Consider the following 20,877-nt stretch of genomic DNA (forward strand, 5'->3'; position numbering starts at 1 on the left):
TTCCTATTCTCTATCTTGTATCTTCTGAAAATATTCCCCTATTCTCTTACCAGATGTAACCACACCTCTTCTTTATTTTTGAACCTGGCCTTCAGCGATATGAAGCTTGAAAGATAAAAATGGAAACATTCTTTCACTTATCATTAAAATTCTAGCAAAAATATTTTTCTAAAGAAAACTTCTGGCTTTATATTGTCTAGAATTCTTCTGACAAATAAAATATCTTGATGTTTTCCAATCATACAACTAACACTCGTCCATATTACATCTCCTCCCCCTTTACAAAAATAGAAAATTTGAAGCATCTATATGTTCATTTATGAGTCTCTAAAGGAGTTAATTTCTACCTTCTCTCAAAATGAAATATTGTGGAACAATCATACAATGGAATTGAACACAGCAATAAGTTGAGAGAGAGTATAAATGGGTGCTTCTGGGGTACTAGTAATGTATTTCTTGATCTAGAAGATGGCATTTGTTGAGTTGTATACTTATGATTAATACCATTTTTTCTCTATGTATAATTCAATAAAAAATTGAAAATAAATGATGGAAAAGTGTTTTTTTTAAAAGTTCTATCTGATAAATGACACATAGAAGAAGTTGGAGAAGGCTATGGAGAGGGAAAACAATTAGCTAGGTGATAACCGGGAAGAGAGTGAGGTAAAAACCCAGTATTTGCCACAGGATTCTAGGTTGTGGTACTTCAGTCAACAAGAACAACTTTAAGATTCTTTTAAAACTAGCTCTGATCATGTCACCATCTTCCTGGTGAGAGATGGCTGAGAAGTGGTCAGTTTGGGGAGGAAAGGGTTTTTTTTTGTTTTGTTTTTGTGTGTGTATATGTATACGTGTTTTTCCCCTATAATCTTTTTTTATTCTTGAGACATGGTCTTGCTCCATCACCTAGGCTGGGTACAATGATATGATCTCAGCTCACTGCAACCTACACCTCCTGAGTTCAAGTGATTCTCCTGCCTCGGTCTCCCAAGAAGCTGGGACTACAGGCGAGTGCCACCATGTGGAGCTAATTTTTGTATTTTCAGTAGAGATGGGGTTTCACCATGTTGCCCAGTACGGTCTTGAACTGCTGGGCTCAACTGATCCGCCCACCTTAGCCTCCCAAAGTGCTGGGATTACAGGCGTAAGCTACCACGTCTGGCTCCTTATAATCTTAATTCAAGTAATTTCCCCTAAAATAATTTACAAAAGGAAAATAATAACCTGAAAGAGAGAGAGAGAACAATTAGTGTCCAAGGTCAAGTTCCTCACACATCATATGTAAGTAGATGGTGAGTCAAGGATTCAGGTGCCTGTGATTTATGGAGGAGACACTCCCAGATAAATCAGTAACTGAGTGAGAAAAGCAGGATAGGGAAGGGGAAAGCCAAGCCAGGGCATGATTTTTTAGGTGACTCCCCAGATTCAGCCTGATCCTGTGGGATCCTCAGAGCATAAATTACCCTGTGGAGTTGTCAGCTGTGCTTGGAGGCAAAGGGGCTGGGCTTTTTGTCCTCCCACAGTAGCCACTCACCAAACTTCAGAATTCTGATGAGGCTGCTCCAGTGCACACCAATTGCATACTAAAGTGAAGGCAGTCCTCTGAGTGTCCCAAACACAAGCTGGTATCAAAGCATGCAGAAGATTGGGGGATGGGCATACAGAGCTGATAAAAAGAATCCAAGGAGATCTGGGCAGGCAGAGTGCTTTTTTTCTTTAAAAAGTTTATTTTTAAAATAAGAGGGTTTAAGGTAAAGATTAATTATATTGTCATAATAGAGGGAGTTTCAGGAAAGTTAGGATATATTTGTTCACGTAAAATTATGTGTAATTACATATATTCATTATATATTTTATATAGATTATTTCTTTTTTTGGTCACAATTTGTCTTTAAGCCCATTTAACCTAAAGGAGTCCAGTTTATGGAGATGAATATACTTGCAGCATGAAGCGTGAGTGCTCAAGTGAGAGAATATGACCCTACTGATGTGCACCCTAAATCCTACATACCAAGAGGACCTGCTACTTCCTCCTGACCAACCAACCTCTACCCCAGGGCAGCCATCACTTCCATGCCACAAACTGAATAAATTCTCCCAGATAGGGATATTTATATCAATGCAGGATTTTTGCTCCTTAGCTCAGCTAGGTCTCATTTCTTTTCTCACAACCAGGAAAAATTAGGTATACCAAGCCAAGAGAGTGAGCAGAGTAGGATTTACTAAACAAAAGGAAAACTCTCAGCAAAGAGAGGGGTCCTGAGAGCTGGTTGCCTCCTTCACAGTTAAGTACCCCAGCTTAAGGCATGAATTCCTGGAGGCTCTAGCCCGTCCTTTCAGTGTGCATTTGGGCCCTTAAATTGAGCCGCTCCATATTGATTTGTTTCCCTTACTGCACTTGTGTTAAGGAATGGACTTTTCCACTGCGGGCATGTTTAGGCAAGCTCCCTTATCTGCACAAAACATCTGGTATAAACACTTGTAGGATGGGTCAGAGATTCTAGGGGACCCTTCCCTTACTGTCTGCCTAAAGCAGGCTGGCTAACCCCTTTCGATATTATTGGAACATAGGGTAGTGGACAGTTTCTAAACTTCTAGTAAGCCTCTCCCTTTCTTGTTTGACCCAGTGAGAACCAAACATTTCTTGGAGGGTCCCTTTGGGAGAAACTCCATTGCAAATAGAATTAAAATATTTGCACCTGCTGATTAACAAAATCCATCCTGAAGGGAGAAGAGAGTTTGGAGCTGCTCACACTGAAGAAGGTAGACAAGGAAAGGGTGCGGCCAAGATGGGACAAAATGGCATGTGGGAAAGTGCTTCACATTGCTTTCCCAAAACTTTTCCAATATATTGAGTCCCCAGTGAGGAGAGACCTAAGTGGCATTATAGTTTGAAGTAGAAGTGTCATGTTACAACTTTTGTTCTAAAGTTATTACTGATGGATCAAAATCTGTTAAATGACTTAAGTTGTGACCATGAGCAATATATGTATGGTGTGTCACAGGGAACATTTCCTATTTGCCTCTCTTATTGTCACTTTTTCATTTCCCAACAACAGAAGCTGTCACTAGGTCCTTTTAAAAAGATACCTTTTAAAGAAGAGGACATGCTGCCACCTATTGAAACAACGCAAATACGTACAGACACCCAGTTCTAAAAACATCAGGACCTTGTCACCCCGTACCTGGCGAAAAGCAAACAATATAAATTCTAAAAAAAATTCTCAACTTTTTCTGTCCTGGAGTTTACAAAGATTTCCACTACCTAAATCAGTTCTAAAAGGAGACTCAGGGCCAGGAATATCATTTCTTCTTGGACCCACAGAACTTAGGACTCACAGAACTTAGTGTGAAGAAGAACAGGACTGTTTGAAACATGCTGTGATATACCTCTCGGGGTGGACCTGCTCACACAGAAACAGTGGAGAAGGGAGCTCGCAGGATCCTGAAACTGGCAGAATGCCTGGTCACTGGCTCTTGGTAAAGTGACCTTAATCTAGTTGGGGTTCTCTTTAGTACTTTAACCAGGAAATTGTTATGCTTTATCCTTCATTTGTGAAGAAGCCAGAAACATGCTGCAGATTTCCTCATCTGTGAAATAGCTGTAATAGTTCAGCCTAAGATCATAGAATGTTCACAAAGATAAAACGGAATAAGGCATGGAAAAATGTCTTATAAAGTGTTTACACATTCAACAATGTAGAAGCTGGTTTTCAGACTTATTTTGCCTGTAGTGACAATAGCTTGTGCTGAATTCTCACCTCATCCCACTTATAGAATTTCTTTCATAACAAATAGCCCATGTGAGAACCTCATCTATATGCCACATTGAATTGTATTTTAATACATAATTTCTTAATAAACGAAGAAGTGAATTTTAAAAATGTTCCTAGTGTTTGCCACAGAAGAAAGATTTGAGGTTGCAGCATTTTAATTAAACACATAAATTAAATCTTTTTTTACAGCTGCCTTTGATCATACTTCCTTCTTCCAAAAGTTTATCGTTATTTTCTGTGTAATATAGGTTTCCTCAATATAGTCTCAGTGTTTTAACTATTTCTGCGTTAGTGTCTTTTATCTCTTGCTTCTGCTCACTTCTAGTCTAGCCTCTGTTGCTTTTACATTTAATGTTGTAACTTCTTTTTCTCTGTTGAAAAGCAACAAAAAACCAAAAGCCTTTGTTTTTGTCTGCCTAACATCTATCCTCCTTCTTCCATTATCAAAACCCCTCTTTTTCTTTGCAAATCCCTCATAGCTCAACTATCAGTCTACGTGGTCAACTGGGATTGGTCTCACTTCATCCCCAGCTCCAGGTGTGAGTACATAACACAAGGTAGAGCAATGGGAAGACTTTCTGTGCCATTTCTTGTAATTATTTAGAGAAAGACATATTCTTTTCTTACTGGGGTTGCTAAGCTGATGAGATTTGGGCTAGAGTACCAGTGGCCATCTTTATCATTCTTTGGGGAATGCTTTCTGAGTCCAGACAAAAGCCGAGTAAGAGAAAGGGAGATAGATTGTGCCTGAAAGTTCACCACTAACCTAATTATGTGAGCCCCCCAAAATCCCCTTTTATATTTAAGCCAGTTTCAATTGTATTTCTGTCACTTACAATTGAAGAGCACTGAATTCATAGACTCCTCAATTCCACACTTTAAATTATCTTCCACACAACTTTTATAAAAGAATGATGCTATTCACATCCTCATCAAACCCCTAGTTAAATGAAATTAAGCTGTAAACCCCTTCTAGGAGTATCCTCTCTGGCTAACCAACTGTAGAAAACAAGAATGTGGAATCCCCTTCCCACTCATTGTAAAATGAGCCCAGTCAGTTTATGAAGCCTACCAGTCAACTTAGAGCATTAGATCTTAGCAGCAGTAGTCTGGCCTCTTGCAGGTTACAGAGCCAGATATTGAGTCTACTCCCTGAAAACATGCTTTGTAGTGAGGCTACATTACCATGAAAACGGCAGCAAAGTCCCTAATCATGTAGAAGAGTCACACTGAGTAAAACATTCTGAGATACCACAGTTGTTTGTACTGTTTTTGTTCCTTTGACAATCAGAAAACATCACTTTGTCAAGCACAGATTGGTACCATATTAAAACATGCAGAATTTGGTGTAATGTCCTCTATTTTTTCTGGTCTGGAATCTACTGCAGAAAATAGATCTTGCTGGAAAGGGTTTAGATTCTAGTGGGGGAGACATACAATTAAAATTCATAATTATAGCAAAGTGTGGCACATTCTGTGATAGGTGAATGTTCACTACTGTGGGTACATAGGTGTGGTGGTGGATGCCTGTAGTCCCAGGTACTCAGGAGGCTAAGACTGGAGAATTGCTTGAGCCCAGGAGTTCAAATTCAGCCTGGGCAACATAGTGAGAACTATCTCTAAAAGAAATACTATGGGAAAGCTCTGATTCTGGTAATGGTCATGTAGTTTAGACCAACTATCCCACAGATAACAACGATAAGCCTCAAATAGAATATGAAAAGCCACTATTTCACCAAGAACAGTGAAAAGTAGGGAAAAAGTGAAGAGAGTTTGACTATTGAAAGAAGAAAAGCATAATGAGTGAGAGCTACATTTACATGACTTTTGCCTTGGGGGCCCTCTCCAATCCATGAGATGTAGGGAAACCAGAACTGAAGCAGAAGCCTTCAGTGTATTGATATGTGGGATCAGAGAACACAGTTTGGGGTGGCAGAGTAGCTGGGAATTGAGGGAGAAAGTTGGAGTAGGGAGCCTCCAAACCTGCCCATAAACTGCTTCAAATCCTTGAACAATTCCTGAACTGTGCATGGACAGGAGAGACTTCGGGGCCCAATGGACAGCACTATCTGAAAGGCTCAGCAGAGATTTCAGCTGGGGTTCACTTCAGTGTAGATAGAGTTGGCATATAGTTCCCATTAAGTTAGAGAGACTTGGTAAACACCTTGGGCTTTCCATTGAAATCCCACAGAGGCTAGTCCTTAGCAGTCAAGATATAGGAATTAATCCTAAGACTAAAAGCAAAACAAAAACAAACATATCCTAACAAAAATGTGAAATCATTCCTCCACAAATTCAAGTGATGAGCCAGTAATTTAAATGCCTACTACAACAAATAGCATCATCTCTAGAGAAAGATAACAGATTGTAGTCTCTATAATGTATCATGCATAATATCAATATACAAAAAATAATAGGCACACAAAGAAATAGGAAAATATGAGTATAGAAATCTCTTAAGAGAAACATACCCCAGGATAATCCAAAGATTGGCATTGGAAGATAGTAACTTTAAAGCAACTATTATAAATGTGCTCAAGGGCTTAAAGGAAAAATGGTTATAGTGAGTGAATAGATGAGAGTCTTAGGAGACACAGAAATTATAAAAGCAGTGGTAATATAAAACTAAGGAGTATAATATCAGAAGTAAAAAAAACCACTGGATGGACTTAACTGGTTGACTATAGCAGAATAAAGGGTCAGTGGACTTGTACACATATATTTGAACATTCTCATTTGAAGAACACAGAGAATGAAAGTTGAAGAGTGGTTAGAACCTTAGGGACACAGAATAATATCAATTGGTCTAAAATGTGAAATGAGAGTCCCAGAGGGAAACAAGGGAGATAATGAAGCAGAAAAAAAATCTATAAAAATGGTGGCCAAAAATTTTCCAAACTGGGTAAAAAACATTAAAGTGTAGAACTAAGCACCTTAGAGGATCTCAAGCAGTGTAATTGCAAAGAAGACAATGCCTACCATAGTTAAACTGGTAAAACCAATGGGAAAGGGAAAAAAATTTAAAGCGTCCAGAAGAGAAAAAAAGATGCATTATTTATAGGAAAAAGATGACAAGAATGATATCTGACTTATCAGAAACAAAGACAGAAGAAAATGAAAAAACTGATAAAACAAATTTGAAGAGATACGAATAAAAATTTTAAAACAAGACAATGAAAAAACATCCTTAGCAGGCCTTAAAGAAACTAAACCCCAAATTCTATACTCAGTAAAAATATCCTTCAAAAATTTGGCAAAATACATGTATTTTCAAAAAAAGTTTTAAAAGCAAATAGATTTCCTACAAAACTATTAAAGGAAGTTCTTCAAACTAAAGGAAATAATAGCAGATAGAAATTTGTCTATGGCCATATCACCCTGAACATGCCCAGTGGTATCTGGTCTCAGAAGAAATTCAGAAATACAGGAAAAAATAAAGACTACTAGAAAAAGTAGATATATGGGTAAATATTAAACGCCATCATTTTTCTTCTCTTAATTTCCTTCAAAGATAAGTAACTGTTTAATGCCAAAAATTAAAATTATAACATCTTCTTGTGGAGATTATAAAAGATCTATAATAACAGCACACAAGATGGAGTAGTGGTAAATTAAATTACATTGTTTAGGATTCTTAAATTTAACATGAAGTGGTACAAATTAACTCTACACAGACTATGATGAATTAAAAATGTACATCATAATCCTAGTAGTAGCTCAAAAGGATTAAAAAAGGAATACCAGGATGGGCATGGTGGCTCACACCTATAATCCCAGCACTATGGGAGGCTGAGGCAGGTGGATCGCTTGAGGTCAGGAGTTCAAGAGCAGCCTGGCCAACATAGTGAAACCCTGTCTCTACTAAAAGTACAAAAATTAGCTGGGCATGGTGGCGGGTGCCTGTAATCCCAGCTACTCAGGAGGCTGAGGCAAGAGAATCTCTTGAACCCAGGAGGCGGAGGTTACAGTGAGATGGGATCGTGCCACTGCACTCCAGCCTGGGTGACAGAGCAAGACTCCGTCTCAACAAACAAACAAACAAACAGACAAACGGAGGGAATACTTAAATATGAGGAAAATTAAAATATAACAATAAAGATATTTAATTAACCCAAAGAAGGCAGGAAAGAAGAAACACGAGAATAAAAAGCAGATGGGATAAAGAGAAAACACACAGGAAAATGATAGACTTCAATCCAACCATATAACTAATTAATATTAAATGAAAATGGACTAAACACTATTAAAAAGCAGAAACAGACTTTGTAAAAATACAAAACACAGCTATATGCTTTCTACAAGAGACACACTTTAAATATAAAATCACAGGTAGGTTTAAAGGAACAGAAAAAGATATGTGATAAAAACATTATTAGAAGGTGTGTTCTAATATTAATATCAGATAAAACAGACTTCAAAGCAAGACGTACTACCAGTGAAAGAGATGAACATTGAATATTTCATAATGATAAATGAATCATTTCGTCAGGAATACATTACAATTATAAGTTTGTATGCATCTAACACAGAGCTTCAAAATACATGAAGCAAATACTGAAAAAAACTAAAGGAACAAATAACCAAATCCACAGTTATAATTGACACTTTTTAACACACCTCCCTCAGTAATCTATAGACCAACTAGACAAAAAAAAATCACCGAGTATACAGAATATTTGAATATCACTGTTGATATGGTTCAGATGTTTGTCCCCTCCAAATCTCATGTTGAAATATGGTTCCCAATGTTGGAGGTGGGGCCTGGTGGAGATGACTGGCTCATGGAAGCAGATCCTTCATGAATGGTTTAGCACCATCCCCTTGGTGATAAATGAGTTCCTGCTCAGTTAGTTCACATGATATCTGGTTGTTTAAAATTGTGTTGCACCTCTCACCTTGCTCTCTTGCTTCCTCTCTCACCATGTGACATGCCTACTCCCACTTCGCCTTCTGCCATGCTTGTAAGCTTCCTGAGGCCCTCACCAGAAGCAAATGCCAGCACTGTACAGTCTGTAGAATTGTAAGTCAATTAAACCTCTTTTCTTTATAAATGACCCAGCCTCAGGTATTTCTTTATAGTGACACAGGAATGGACTAATAAAACTATCAAACTCACTCTAACTACTATTTACAGAACACTAACAATAACTTCAATGTACACATTCTTTATAATTGCACATAGAACATTCAAGAATATGACCAGCAAGACAGGTCATAGTCTCAGCCTTAAAATAAAATTCAATAAATTTCAAAATCTCAAAGTATGTGTTTTATTACCACAATGAAATTAAATTAGAAATCATTAATAATAAGATAGCTAGATAAGTCCTAAGTATTTGGAAATTAAATAGATTTCTAAATAACCCACGAATCAAAGAATAAATCACAAAAGATATTAGAAAACATTTTGAATTAGTAAGAATACAAACACAACATATCAAAATTGTGGGATGCAGCTAATTAATCAGTGTGTACAGGGACTTTTTTTTTTTTTGAGACAGAGTCTTGCTCTGTTGCCCAGGCTGGAGTGCAGTGGCGTGATCTTGGCTCACTGCAACCTCTGCCTCTCAGGTTCAAGTGATTCTTCTGTCTCATCCTCCCGAGTAGATGGGACTACAAGCACGTGAGCCACCACGCCTGGCTTTTCTTTTTTTTTTTTTTCTTAGTAGAGACGGGGTTTCACCATATTGGCCAGGCTGGTCTCGGACTCCTGACCTCGTGATCTGCTTGCCTCAGTCTCCCAAAGTGCTGGGATTACAGGCATGAGCCACTGCGCCCATCTTGTATAGGGATTTTTCAGCATTAAATACTTGTAATACAAAAACAGGTCTAAAATCACTTAGCTAGGATTCCATCTTAAGAAGCTAAAAAAAGAAGAGCAAAATAAACTTGAGGTAAGTAGAATGAAGAAAATAATGAAAAGAGCAGAAATCTATGAAATAGAAAACAAACAGAAAAAAATTAAGAAAAGTCAAAAATATGTTCTTTGAAAAGATTAATAAAATCAACAAATCCAGACTGGCACGGTGGCTCATGCCTGTAATCCCAGCACTTTGGGAGGTCAAAGAGGGCGGATCAACTGAGGTCAGGACTGACATAGCGAAACCCTACCTCTACTAAAAATTCAAAAACTTAGCTGGATGTGGTGGCATGTGCCTGTAATCTCAGCTACTCAGGAGGCTGAGGCATAGGAATCTCTTGAACCTGGGAGGGAGGTTGCAGTGAGCCAAGATTGTGCCACTGAACTCCAGCCTGGGTGACAGAAAAGACTCTGTCTCAAAAAATAAAATAAAATAAAATAAAATAAAATAAAATAAAAGGACAAATCCTAAGCAAGACTGACAAAAAACAAGGTTTAGATAACCAATTATAAAATTAATTTTATAATTTTTAAAATAATTTTTAAAATTTGTTTACATTTTAAGAAGTAGATAAAATGGACAAATTATTTGAAAGATAAATTTACTAAAACTGACACAAGAAGAAATAGAACACATGAAGAGCTCTATATCTATTAAAGAAATGGAGTTCATAATAATAACAAAAACAGTCTCACAGGAACACTCTCAGCCCAGGGCTTCCCTAGTGAATTATATTGATCATTTATTAAAGAAATGATATCAAGGTTACAAAAATTCTTCTAGAAAACAAAGGATGGGGGAATACTTCAAAATTTATTTTATGAGGTCAGCAGAATACCAATACCAAAACCTACGTAAATCTTTTGAGAAAAGAAAATCAGAGACCAATATACTTCATAAACATAGAAGCAAAAAAATACTTTTAAATGGACAAGTTTTATCCAGCAATATGTAAAATTGTATTAATCATGACCATGATCCATGCAAAGAATGCAAAGATTGTTTAACATCCAAAATCAAATAATAAAACAAATTATTATTTTAAAAATGCAAAAGAACTTTTGAAAATATTTAGCATCTCTTCATCATTTAAAAACAAAAAAATGTTCTGCAAACTAAGGAGAAAATTTCCTCATTCTGATAAAGGACAATTTTTAAAAGCCTACTGCTAACATTAAACTGAATGGTGAAATATTAAACTCTTCTCTTAAGATCAAGAGCAAAGCATGGATATGTAAAAAATGCTAGCAGTGTTCATAACAGCTTTATTCATAATAGCCAAAAAACAAAGCAGTTCAAATGCCCATCAATAGGGCAGTTAATGTTTAACCAAACTGTAATATGTTCATGCAATGGAATTCTACTCAGCAATTTTAAAAAAGAGAATGAACTACTGTAACATACTACATGGATGAATTGCAATAACACTATATTAAGCAAAAGAAAACAGACACAAAGGAGTGTGATTCCATGATTCCATTTATATGAAATTCAAGAATAGGTAAAACTAATCAGTGGTGGTAGAAATTAGGAGGGTGGGGTGGGTGTTTATGAATGGTGGGGGTGAGGATCAACTGGGAAGGAGCACAAACATTTTTCTATATTTTTATTGAGGTAGTGGCTACATGGGTGTGTATACATTTATTAAAACTACTTGAATTAATACTTAAGATGTGTGCATTTCATTGTATGCAAATTTTCCTCAATAAATAAAAGCTACTATTGGACCCTAAAGAGTAAAGAAGGCTTCCTGGAGGAGGTGGATGTTTGAAGAACAAGCAGGAGTTGACTAGATGAAGGACAGAGGAAGGGGATTTGAAGTAGAGAGTGTGACATGTGGAGAGGGACAGATATGTGAAACAGCACAGTGCTTTCAGCGGGAGGGGCAGGGAGAGGAAGAAGCTAGAGAAGAAAGTAGGGGTCAAATTGGAAAGGGCTCATGGATTAAGTAGTTTGAAGTTTATCCTGAAAGCTAGAGGAAGCCATTGAGGCATTATATTTCGGCAAAATCAAATTGAGGGCAGAGTCAGGGTATGGGTGTGAAGGTACATGGTCCAGGATCAGGGAAGTCAGGCTCTAAAGTGGTACTGAACAAGTGGTGAGGGTCTCAGCCAAGGTGGAGAGATGAGCCTATCAGGAAGCAGAAATATTTAAGAGATAGTAAGGAACAAGAATCTATAAGTTTAATGCAGGAGTGAATGCTGGGATGGATGAGAGGGAGATGATGAAGTTGACCGAGGGGATCTAGGTCCTAAAAAACTCTTTCCTCTCATTTTTCCATTAGCCCATCATTAGCTTCTGAGAGTTGGGGTTACACAGGGTATCAGGGTAGGAGTTGTGAGTAAAAACTTGATGACAATTTGGTTTCTTACGTTATCTGTAACTTCAACTAAAAGGAAAGCCTTAGAAAGCAAAATATGTTTTGCCTTGAAAATATCAAAGTTTTTACTAACGTGAAAGAAAAACTTTACAGTGATATTGAAAAAAAGTGTAATTCAGACATACACAAAAACTCAATCGCTGAAACACGCGCCCCCCCACCACCCCACAACATTCATTGAATACTTACTATGTGCCAGGCACTATGTTAGGCATATTTTATGTATTATCTTACTGAATCCTAGCACTATCTTTTGGAGGTTCATATAATTATCATACCATTTTTCAGAGCAGAAACTGAAATTGCCCAAGATCACACAGTTTGTAAGTATGGGAGGCAGGATCCAACGATGGATTGAGGTTGCCTTTGATAATCTGTTTAAGGATGCGAGCTCTAAGGTTACAACAGATAATTTTTATTTGCCGATCTCACAGTCCTCAGTTATTTGAAATAAAAGGTGGAGAGATTGTTGAAGAAAAGCTGCTAGTACTGGGAAGAGACCAGGAGAATTGTCTTGAATTAAGACATATTCCTAAGGAGTTGAACCTCAGAATGTCAGAGATAATAAAAATCCATCTGTTACAGGCTGAATTGTGTTCCCTGTCTCACACGTCTGTCCGTGTAAAGAGAGTCCATCAACAGGCTTTGTGTGAGCAACAAGGCTGTTTATTTCACCTGGGTGCAGGCGGACTGAGTCCGAAAAGAAAGTCAGCGAAGTGTGGTGGGATTATCATTAGTTCTTATAGGTTTTGGGATAGGCGGTGGAGTTAGGAGCAATGTTTTGTGGGCAGGGGGTGGATCTCACAAAGTACATTCTGAAGGGTGGGGGAAATTACAAAAAACCTTCTTAAGGGTGGGGGAGATTACAAAGTACATTGATCAGTTAGGGTGGGGCAGAAACAAATCACAATGGTGGAATGTCATCAGTTAAGGCTATTTTCACTTCTTTTGTGGATCTTCAGTTGCTTCAGGCCATCTGGATGTATACGTGCAGGTCACAGGGGATGCGATGGCTTAGCTTGGGCTCAGAGGCCTAACATTCCCCACCCCCAAATTTACATGTTAAAGACCTAACCCTTAGTACCTCAGACTGTGGCTTTATTTGGAGATAGGACCTGTAAAGAGGTGATTAAGATAAAATAGGTGATAAGTTAAAAATTAGGGTGGACTTTAATCCAATCTGACTGGTGTCCTTATAAGAAGGAAAAATATGGATGCATGTAGAAAAGTCAGGCTCTAAAGTGGTATGAAATGCTCACTGTGAGGACACAGTGAGAAGACAGCAATCTGGAATTCAAGGAAAAAGGCTTCAGAAGAAACTAAACCTGCTGTCTTAGTCTGTTTTCTGTTGCTCATAACAGAAAACCTGAAACTAGGCAAATTATAAAGAAGAGAAATGTATTTCTTACAGCTATGGAGGCCGAGAAGTCCAAGAACAAAGGACTGCACCTGGTAAAAGGCTTCTTCCCAGTGGGGACTCTCTCCAGGGGAGGCAGCACAGGGCCTCACATGGCAAAGGGGCTGAGTGTGCTAGATCAGGTCTCTCTTCTTTTTCTTATAAAGCCACACATCCCATTCTATGATAATTTATTAATTCATTAATCCAAGAACGAATTAATCCATTCATGAGATCAAAGTCCTCACGACCCAATCACCTCTTAAAGGCCCCACCTCTTAATCTTGTAACACTGCCACACCAGGGACTAAGTTTCAACATGAGTTTTGGAGGTTACAAACATTCAAGCAATAACACCTGCTGACACCTCGATTTTGGATTTCCATCCTCTGAAACTGTGAGAAAATAAACTTATTTTAGTTAAGCCACCCACCCTGTGGCATTTTATAGCAGCTCTAGCAAACTAACAAGACTTCATCCATCTGCCATAGTTTGGATATTGTTTGTCCCCACCAAAACTCTTATTGATATTAGATTCCCATTGTAACAGTAATGGGAGGTGGGGCCTAGTGGCAGGTGTTTGTGTCACGGAGGTGGGTCCCTCATGAATGCGTAGTGCCATTCTTGTGGTAGTGAATTCTCACTCTGGCAAGACTAAATTAGTTCCTTCCAGAGTGGGTTATAAAGCCAAGACACCTCTCTTCTTTGCACATGTCCACTTCCCCTTTCATCTTCTCCACCATTTAATGATATAGCATGAAAGCCCTTTCCAGAACCCAGGGTCATGCCTTTGAACTTCTCAGCCTGCAGAACTATGGCATAAATAAGCCTCTTTATAAATTACATAGTCTCAGGTATTCTGTTGTAACAACACAAAACAGACTAAGACAGAAAATTGGTACCGAGGAATGGGTGTGGCTATAAAGATAGGTGGCTTTGGAACTGGGTAATGGGCAGAGGTTGAAAGAGTTTGGAAGAACAGGCTAGAAAGTCTGTATTGCCATGAACAGAGCATTGAGGGTGATTCTGGTGGAGGCTCAGAAGATACAAAGACATGAGAAAGTTTGGAACTTCTTAAAGACTGGCTGAGTGGTCATGACCAAAATAATGATAGAAACATGGACAGTAAAGGACATTCTGACAAGGTCTCAGACGGAGACTTTTCTTGAGGAGAAACTTATTTGGAACTGGAGCAAAGGTCACCAATGGTACACCAGGGAAGATAACTTGACTGCATTGTGTCTATGCCCTAGGGCCTTGTGGAAGGCTGAACTTAAGTCAGTGAACTAGGATATCTGGTGGAAGAGCTTTCTAGGCAGCAAAGCACTCAAGAACCTGTGTGGTTACTTTTAACAGCTTATGCTCTGTTATGACAGCAAAGAAATGACCTAAAGACAGAACTTAAAATTAAAAGAGAAGCAGAGTATTAAAAACTTGGAGAATTTGTAACCTGGCTATGTGACAGAGAATGAAAAAGGAATTTTCAGGAGAGGAATCCAAGGGTGTGACCCAACTACTGCTTGCTATAGAGATGCACATTGACAAAAGGGAGCAGGTGCTAATAATCAAAACAATGGGAAAAAGGTCTCAAAGGCATTTCAAAGATCTTTGAAGACACCCTTCCCATCATAAGTCCAAAGGCCTGAGAGGGAAGAACGGTTCTGGGGGGACAGTCCCCAGGGCACCATACTCCTACACTATCTCAGGACACTGCTCCCCACATCTTGGCTGCTTGAGCTAGAGTAGCCACGTCTCAAATGGCCCTACATATGGCTCAGGCTGTAGCTCTGGAGGGCTGAAGCAGTAAACCTTTGTGGCTTCCATGTGGTTCTGCAGACTCACAGAATGCAACAGCTATGGAAGTGTGGCTTTCTCCACCTAGATAGACTGCATGGAAAAGCCTGTGGGCCCAGGGAGAGATTTGTTGAAAGAGTGGAGCCACCACGGAGTGCAACTACTAGGGAAATGCTGAGCAGAAATGTGAGGTCAGAGTTGCTGCAGAGAGTTCCCACCATAGCAATGCCTAGTGAAGCCACACAGGTGGGGCTACGGCCAGGACCCCACAATGGTAGAGCCACTGGCTGTGTTCAGCCATAGCCTGGAAAAGCCACATACGTTTAACTCTAGCCTGTTAGAGCAGCCATGTGGGCTACCACCAGCAAAGCCATGGGAGTCCACCCCTTGCACCACTGAGTCCACGATGAGAAACATGGAATCTAAGAGTTTATTCTGGAGTTTTAAGATTTAATGACTTCTTTTCTGGGTTTTGGACTTGTGTGGGGCTTGTCATTTATTTCTTTTGACTAATTTCTCCCTTTTGGAATGGGAATGTTTACCCAATGCCTGTACAACCATTTTATCTTGGAAGTAAATACAGTTGACCCCCTGAACAATGTGTGAGTTCAGGTGCTGACCCCTTGCAAAGTCAAAAATCTACATATAACTTTTGTCTCCCCCAAACTTAACTACTAATAGCCTACTATTGACCAGAAGCCTTGCCAATAACATAAACAGTGAATGAACACATATTTTATATATGTATTATATACCATATTCTCAAAATAAAGTAGGCTAGAGAAAAGCAAATGTTATTCAGAAAATAATAAAGAAAAGAAAATACATTTATTCTTTATCAAGTGGAAGTGGATCATCATAAAGGTTTTCATCCTCATAAAGGTCTTTATCCTTCATTTGTATAAAGGTCAATATCCTTCATTTTGAGTAGGCTGAGGAAGAGGAAGAAGAGAAGCGTTTGGCCTTGCTGTCTTAGGGGTGGCAGAAGCAGAAGAAAATTCACGTATAAGTGGACCCATGAAGTTCCAACCGATGTTGTACAATAATGATTAACTGTAACTTATTTTTTTATTTTACAGGCTTATAGCCAAAAGGAGCTTGCCTGGAGTCTCAGATGACAATGTGTCTGTGTTGGGAAGTGGGGCCTAATGGGAGGTGTTTGGGTCATGGAGGTAAATCCATCATGAAGGGCTTGGTGCTGTTCTCATGGTAGTGAGTTCTCACTCTGGCAAGACTGAACTAGTTCCCATAATAGTGGTTTGTTATAAAGCCAAGGATTCCCCTTGGGTTTTGTGTCTTCTTTGCACACGTATATTTCTCCATTGACCTTCTCTGCCATATTACATCCCAGCATGAAAGACCTCACCAGAAGCCAGGGCCATGCCCTTGAACTTTCCAGCCTGTATAATCATGAGCTAAATCAACCTCTCTCTTTTTTAAAATAAATTACCCAGTTTCAGTTATTCTGTATAGCAACACTAAATGGACTAAGACACCATCCATCCATCTATCCATTCCCTTATTCTGCTACATTATGTGCTAAGCTCGAGAGATACATAAAGCACTAAACAAGAAATATTCCTTCATCTCCTAAAAAGAAAAAAAAGGGTAAAGAATAATTACAGCATAGGGGGACAAGTGCTCTGATAGATTTTTTCTTCAGTTTAGGGCATTAGACCGGGGTCTTTGGGGGAAGCGACATTTAAATTTCAAGGTAAAGAACTTTTAGGAGTTACTAGGTCTAGAAAAGGGTTTCTCAACCTTGGCACTATTGACATTTGGACCAGATAAGTATTTGTTGTAAGGGCTTACTTTTGCATATAGGATTAATAGTATCTCTGGCCTCTACTTAGATGTCAGTCACATCCCCTTTCATCAAAGTTGTGACAACCAAAAATGTCTTTAGATATTGCCAAATGCCTCCTGAGGGGCAAGCTTGGAGAGTGGTACAGGCTTCTAGGCAGAGAACATGGCACAGAATTAGGCCAAAGACAGCATGGCCCCTCAGGAACCTGCAAACTCTCTCATGTTATAAATAGAGATGATAAGGCTGAGAAAGGCTAAGTGACTTATGTAAGACTGTGGCAGATCAGTGTGACCAGAAGCAAGTGCAACAGTGGATATAGAGGAAGTGAATGCAAATCTAAGAATAAATCTTTAATATGAGGCTTGTTTGTGTGTGTATGCTTGTGTATATATGTGATTTTAAAGAAAAGTAGTATCAAACTCTTACCTACCGTAGCATCTGAGACTGTGGGTCACCAATGTAAATTAGGGTTTATGTCCTAGTTCCTATAGAAGCAAAAGTGGAACTAACTGCTGGACTAAACTTGTAACAATAGGAGATATGGTGTCAGTTTATATTTTTCAGAGTTTAAAACTTATGCCTTGGTGACTAATAAGTAGTAACAGTGCATGTGTGTGTGCATGTGTGCACGCGTGTGTGTGTGTGTGCATGCACAGGAGAAGCAGATGCCTAACCCAAGACATGTTACCTAGCATTGCCAAGCCTTCCTGCAGGGGACCTGGCCTGCAGACCTTGCCTGACTGGTGGGACAGTATGCTGTGGCAGGAGGTGCTGTTAAGAAAGTATCTGGACATCTAGAAACCGGGTTATGGTCAGTGTAAACATTACAGCTCGCTGGCAAAGTTGTTTGTTTAGAATTATAGCTAAGTGTAAGCATCAGTGAAACAATCCAACAAAAAATGAATTATTTCAGTTCACAATTTAAGGCAAATTTTGGCTGGTGCCAAGGGATACTGGGCATTTCTTACTGAAGCATGTAGCTCACACAAGGCATTTACAGTGGCAACATGAAAAGAGTCCTCTCTTTTTGCTATGGAGAGCAAGATAGGGCATACACCAGCCTTAGAATCAGTCATGGGTTTTGGAGCTGCTTTTGGGGATCTGACTGAAAAGTACCTCCTGTAAGAAGCCTTGTGTCCTTGGACCCTGTGCTGCCTTGGCCACCTCTTCAGTCTTCATGAGGATGTCTGGCCTGAACTAGGAGTCACTCAATAAACTTTCACAAGAATGAGATGGTTCATAGGTGGCCAAGGAGCACCCTGCCTTTCTTTGTATTCTCTCCCCACTCCACCACCTTATTCCTCCCATCAATGTCCCACCTGCCATCACCCCACAGGGGTGAATGGTTCACTATGTGTGGTTGGAGTAGGGGAGGTACCTTCCCCCTAAACCTTCCTAACAGGTACCCCCCACTCCTTTCAGCAGTCCCTGAGGTATCTTTAGGGAATCGCTGAAGGTTCCACAAAACACAATTTGAAAATCCCTGCACTAGTCCAATGGTCAGGCTACAGACATGGAAACACCAAGCCAAAGGGCCTAAGTGACCTGCCTTGAAAACATTACCTCTTACTTGGCATTGCCGGAACCAGAATCTGCATTCCTTCCCCAACTAGACCAGGGTGCTTTGACCTACCCATCTCAGTGATTAATGGAGCACCCCTCCCACTGCCTACTCTAAATACCCATGGATGGTTGCTGACTGGACACAGATGGCAAGGGTCAAATATTCCGGACACCATAAACAAATGGTAAGAAAATGTTGGTTGAAGACTTAATATTAGTGAAATCAGTTCAGTATGGTTACCCCTCCCATTGGTCATCATGGGACAAAACACCACCTACAAGACCAGCTTCGATTCAGCTCTTCAGGTTAAAATCATAAGGGCTGGTTATTGGGTCACGTACTGTACTCTGCCCACTAAGCAGTGAGGAGTTGCAAATCAGATCCACCCAAGCACTGCTCTTTCCAGACTCAACATAAAATCTACAACCTCTAGGTCAACATGGTTTTGAAGAGGATCAGAATATGCTGCCCTAAAATATGCCACTTTTGCATAAAAAAATTATCTTAAGCTGAAGACATTTGGGATTCAACAGATGCAGAAAGGCTTCCCAGAGCTTCCCTTACCTGAGTAAAAGCAGAAACTCCTGAGAAATAAGGACTGCCATAAATCTCTTCTCCCAGAAAAGTACCACGACCTTGAAGAAAACAGAACGTCAGCACTGAGATGGACCTGCACAAACAAATCTTGCTAAGATAGCTTTATCTTTTATTAGTTTCCCCCACATATTTATCTACCCACAGGATGCAATGCTTGGAAGCCCCAAACCCTTTTCTTTTCTTGTCACATATCTTGCAATGTATTGCTCTTCGTTTAAAATGGCATATAAGTTCCCAGACCTGCTTCTTTGGGTCTTCACTTCTTTTCTAAAAAAGGCTCCCTTGTTATGTAAAAATTAACATAAAATAAAATATGTGTGCCTTTTCACTTGTTGAACTGTCTTTTAGCAGTCTAATTTGCAGAGTCCCGGGCAGTGAGCCTAAGAGGGTAGAGGAAAAGGTTTTTTCCTCCTCTACAGTTTGTTTGTTTATGTGTTCCCTCAACTATTTTGTTCACTGTGTTCACTGTTCATCTATGTTCATGTTCACTGATTGTTAATATTTTGTCACATTTGTTTTATCCATCTATTGGATAAAACAATATCCAATAGGGAGAGTTCCCTGATTCCCCTCATAGGACGTGTGACAGGGGTGTAGCTCGCCTTTTCACTGCTCAAACCCATGACAGGATGGGGGAGCATGCAGACAGGCAGGTGCAGGAGCTGGGGTGAGTGCTTTGGGCTCTGGCCCCACAGTAGTGTCTAGGGGTGGGTGTCTGTGGCCCCAGTGTTAACAACGCTCCTTTAGCCTTGCTGTCCACAGATGGCTTAAGTGTTAACCAGCTCAATGGACCTCTGCTTTTTCTCAAGGGCAGAGGGGCAGTGTGACAGCTTTTTGTGTTCTGAGCTCTTGCCCAGCATCCTGGAAGAATCGGGTCACACATGGGCTTGAAGGATGAATGTGGGGTTTTATTGAGTGGTGGAGGTGGCTCTCAGAACAATGGATGGGGAGCTGGAAGGGAAGATGGAGTGGGAAGATAATCTTCCCCTGGTGTTTGGCTGTCCAGTGGCCGAACTTTCTCTCCAACCGCCTGCAGTCAAACTCCTCTTGGTGTTCAGACATTCTCTTCTCTTTCTCTGCCATGTCATTCTGCCATGTGCTTGTCTCCTTATCTCTTCATCAGCTCGTCTGCTTCTGGAACTTGGGGTTTATATAGGTATGGGGTCCAGGATGGGGGTGTGGTGGGCTGAAAGACAACTTTTCGGGCATGAAAACAGAAATACCTGTTCCCACTTAGGGCCATGGGTCTTCAGGCTTGAGAGTGGAACCTTTGCAGGGAGGCACCCTCTCCTACCAGTATTTCCCTATCACCTGTCCATATCACATCCATCCATCCACTCCATGCATTCATGATCCATCCATCCATCTAGTTGTTTCTTTGTTTTACAGAATCATCTGTGAGTTAGTTGTAGATATCATGATACTTAATCGCTAAACATTTTAGCAAGAATCTCTTAGGGACAAAGGCCTTTTCCTATATAACCAGGATTATTACACTTAGAAATTTAACACTGAAATAATATGTACTATTATTTTACATCTTGATATTCAAAGTGTGGTCCCAGAGTCAGCAGCAACAACCACTACCACTAAGAAATAAGGTTGTGGCGGGGGTGGCAATCTGTGTTTCCACTAACTCTCCAAGTGAATCTGATGCATACTCAAGTTTTAGAGCCACAGTTCTAAAGTAAAAAAGACTTGA

General features: G+C 39.7%; 1 long non-coding RNA gene across 5 annotated transcripts in view; it reads right to left on the bottom strand.

The window, feature by feature from the left end:
* The window catches only part of LOC108586082, a 41,027-nt gene extending 20,393 nt beyond the window's left edge, over positions 1-20,634 (bottom strand). For all 5 annotated transcript variants that reach the window (XR_001902820.3, XR_001902821.3, XR_002522187.2 and 2 more), the window contains exon 1: positions 19,143-20,634. This is a non-coding gene — a long non-coding RNA (uncharacterized LOC108586082). The remainder of the gene's footprint in view (positions 1-19,142) is intronic.
* Between the last annotated feature and the right edge of the window lie 243 nt (positions 20,635-20,877).

Source organism: Papio anubis, chromosome 3 (assembly GCF_008728515.1).
Source record: "Papio anubis isolate 15944 chromosome 3, Panubis1.0, whole genome shotgun sequence".
Lineage (NCBI taxonomy): Eukaryota > Metazoa > Chordata > Mammalia > Primates > Cercopithecidae > Papio > Papio anubis.